Source organism: Lathyrus oleraceus, chromosome 4, assembly GCF_024323335.1.
Source record: "Lathyrus oleraceus cultivar Zhongwan6 chromosome 4, CAAS_Psat_ZW6_1.0, whole genome shotgun sequence".
Taxonomy (NCBI): Eukaryota; Viridiplantae; Streptophyta; class Magnoliopsida; order Fabales; family Fabaceae; genus Lathyrus; species Lathyrus oleraceus.
The window spans coordinates 281,696,517-281,700,519 of record NC_066582.1 but is presented as its reverse complement, the minus strand read 5'-3'; positions in this window follow the sequence as shown (position 1 = coordinate 281,700,519).

The window sequence follows — 4,003 nt, the reverse complement described above, 5'->3', positions numbered from 1 at the left end:
GAAGAGACTTCAACCCATTTGGTGAAGTAGTAGATGGAAAATAGTATGAATCAATGTCCATTCGAGGCCTTTGCTTCAATCAACCCAATCATGTTTATGCCCCACATGGAGAAAGGCCATGGTGAAGTTAGGACATTCAGGGGAGTTGGTGGCACATGTACTTTGTCGGTATATATCTCGAAATTATGGCACATCTTAGCATAACGGTAGCAGTCAGTTTCCATTGTGAACCAGTAATAACTGTAGCACCTCAAATTTGCCCTCACTCATTCATGCATTCATTCATTTTTTAGGTCATTTATCATTCCATGTTGCATTGCATCTTGGAAGTCAGATTTGGCATCAAGAGAATCCTCAGTGTAAAAGAGCAAGTTTTTCTTTAAGATGAAGGCCACAGGATTATTCTAAAGAGCTTATATGAGCCAAGATTCATTTTGAAGCAAATTTACCAAGTGGTAAAGGCCCAAATTCATCAGTGCATTGCCAGGTCATCTAAGGGCCATAAAAGTCAACTATGCAGTCAACTGAGGGCTTTGAGATGGGGAAGTGAGTGGAAGCATCCCAATCATGTTTATACAAGGCCTATTCATCATGTCAAACATCTATCTTGAAGATTTTGAAGTCAAAACAAAAGTTTCCAAAAATGGAAAGTGACCTGTAATTTCAAGTTTCCAAAAATGGCAAGTTTTTGGTTCACATTCAACTTGACTTTCCAACATCAAAAAGCTTCAAATGGATTTTTGGTTAACATGAAAGTTGAATATCTTTCTCTCCTCTTTTCAAAAAGTCCAAGATCATGATTATCTGATGATTGGTTGAGAAGTTATGAACAAAGGATCACAAAGTGTACATGAAAGTCCAACATATCATAACTTTTGACTCAAAACTCCAAATTGAGCCACTCTTTTTGCAAAGTGCTTGTCATGACCAATATTTTTCAAATCATCCATTGCCTTGCATGAAAGAGGATCACATGACTACTTGCTCATTCAAGTACATTTTGGAGGGAAAATGCATAATTTGAAATTGGTTGATCACATGAGCCAAATACCAATCCTATCATGTTCATGAGCTGATTTTAAGTGGAATTGAACCCTAATATGGCACTGTTCACGTGTACTTTAACCATGCAAGGGTGCATTTACCAATTTTGGATCACACCTCATATTTCCTTAATTTCTCATTAGCCAAGGCCTAATCTCATTTTCAGCATGATTAGTGGGAAGTATATAAGCCTAATCCTAACTGTTTTTGCAGAGAATCACAATTTCAGATCTAGAATCCATTTTCCCTCCAAAAACTCTCTCACTTCAAACTTGAAATTTCTTCACATAACTCATGAATTTTCTTGCATAATCTGGTTCATTGACCATTATTGAGTAGGAATCAAGCATTGGATTGGAGAATTTGGTGCAGATTCGTGCATACACAAAGCTTGAACATGAAGATGGAACTTGAAGATTGAGCTGGATTGGAGTGCTTTCAACCATCAATTCTTGTTTAAAGCTTCAAAGCAATCATAGAGGAGAAGATCTGGAGCAGGAGAAGCCTTGAAACCACGAGTTCATCTCACTGCACTTCAAGAAGGTTGGAATTCGATGCTCTCTTTTCTCCATTTTCTGTACATGATTAGATAGATCTTTCATTGCTGGTGATGCTGATGGTTTTAGAATAAAAAATGGATAAGTATTGAGTAAGATATGATAATTTCAAGTTTGGTTCATGGAATTTCTTTCGTTCGATCCGTGCGTATCATGGAGATTTAGGCCAAATAATTGTTAGATTCGTGTTCTACGTTAAGAGATCTTTCTAACGATGTATAATATGTTCAATTCTGGAAATGTTGTTCTTGAGCACCGCCGTGGCTTCATCGGGGAAGACGGTGGAAACCACTGCGTTCCACCGTCTGGTTCTTAGGGTTTCCTGTGCTTGCATGAACCGAGCTGGCGTGTGTTCGAATTCGGATATGTGCGTTTTGTGAATTTATTTTAAGTGTACTTCTTGACCATAGGCGCCTGGGTTCGATACCTGAGGCGCACATTTTGTGATTTTATTTTGATTCTTTTGTGAACCTCCTTAACCTGTGTTCGAACCTTCGCTTTGCATGTTTCCTTTTATTGTCATTTAATTTTCGCCTTTGACCTGCTTCACCTCAGTTTGATACCTGGCCATGCGTAGCGCCTATTTCCAATTGATTTTCTTACTTGAGCGCCTTGTACCTTGTTGACCTGGGTTCAATACTTGGCATATGTTGTTTCCAATTTCTTTCACATTTCCATTTTTAACATGATTTTCATTATTTCATTTTATTTTCACGCAACTTCAAAAATTCATAACAAATAGAAAAATTATCCAATTTAATCCAAACTTTTTTCCACATTCTTGTTGTGATGTCTATTATTTTGTGATGCTAATTTCCTGATTTTTGTGGTTCTGGATTTTTAATGGTGATTTGTTGATTGCACATGATGCCATATTGATATGTTGCATTCATTTGATTGTAAAATGATCATGATTTGTCCATTTGCCTTGAAATTTGACATGCTCAATCCTAACATGTAACATGATTTTTTGGATTTTGTTTGGCATTTTTACCATTTAATACCACTGTTTTGGACACATGAACATATGTTGTAACATTTGGTGTCACATTCTTGACCTTGCTCTTGTTTATTTTCATTCATGTACCATTTGTTATCTTCTGGACTTAATTTTTGGTATGATGCTTGTTCATAACATGTGATATTCACATAAAAAATTTCATGATCATTGGATATGTTTATGTTTTAATGTGGATTTTATATTCTTGATGTCCAAATGTGATCACATTGTTTGACTTTGCCTTATCTTGATTATTTGATGGCTTTGCTTAATGATTTGGCTTTGGTACTTTTTAGGACATGTTCTTGTTTGATTGAATGTGCTTCATATGAAATGTTGACTTCTGTTTTGGTCATTTGCCTTGCCTTTGACCCTAGTCTTTGTACTAGTGGTTTGTACTCACCAATTGTGTTTGTGTTTCAGGTATTTAGCACTAATGATTGGTGTGGCCTCATCATTTGAGATGCCATTTGCTTTGTTTACTAACCTTTGTTGTGTTGTAGGTCCCTTGATGTGATGAACTCACTTGAGTGATTGCATTTGAGACTTACCTTGTGTATAATTGTTGGATGATTCCTCTGTTGTCTGTTTTGGTTTTCCGAATGTAAATATTAATTGTTTGGCTTTTGTACAGGTACATTAGTCGCTTTTAGCTCTTGCTTGAGCTTTGCGTTGGTTTGTGGTTGATATACCACCTAGGTAACCACTCTCTCACTCCATGTAGTCTGGAAGTCCTGCCACTTTTTTGGCAGGCATTTGGCTGAAGTCCTCATTAAGAGGCAATGACTGTGTTTGTTTATATTTGTGCTAAAGACCTCCTTGTTGAGGCATGTTACTTGTTAAGTCCTCCTAAGTGAAGAGGAAATTGACAAATAGAAGGGATTAGCAATCAATCCCTTGTTAATCGTTGAGTCGTTCATTATGCTCGCACTGCATGCTGATGCTCTTGAACATAACACAAGATCTTGTATAGAGTTAGTCAAGTGGAATAGGGTCCCTCTTACTGGATCCCCATGCATTCTTTGATTCAAGCTCACCCAGGCCAGGGTTAAGAGCATGAGGTCTTATCCTCATTTCCTTTCATCAGCTTCACCCTAACTCTCAATGTTAGTGGTTAAGAGCTTCAGCATACCCCTACAGTTTTGGCTTGTTTGTCGAGGTTGATATGACCCCTCTTGACTAAAGCCCAACCATTTGTCTGAGCCTCTTGGTTGCATATAGAGTGTGATACTTGTTCACCTGTGATTGATGTTTATTTGCTGTTTGAGCTAGCTTGCTTCCTGTGTGAGTTAGGTTCTGATTAGAGACCTCAACTTAGGGATCGTTTGCATGACAACTTTTAGGCTCGAGTCGTAGTCTCCCTATTAGTTCATTATCTCCCTTGTCTCTGGTTAGGAGAGAG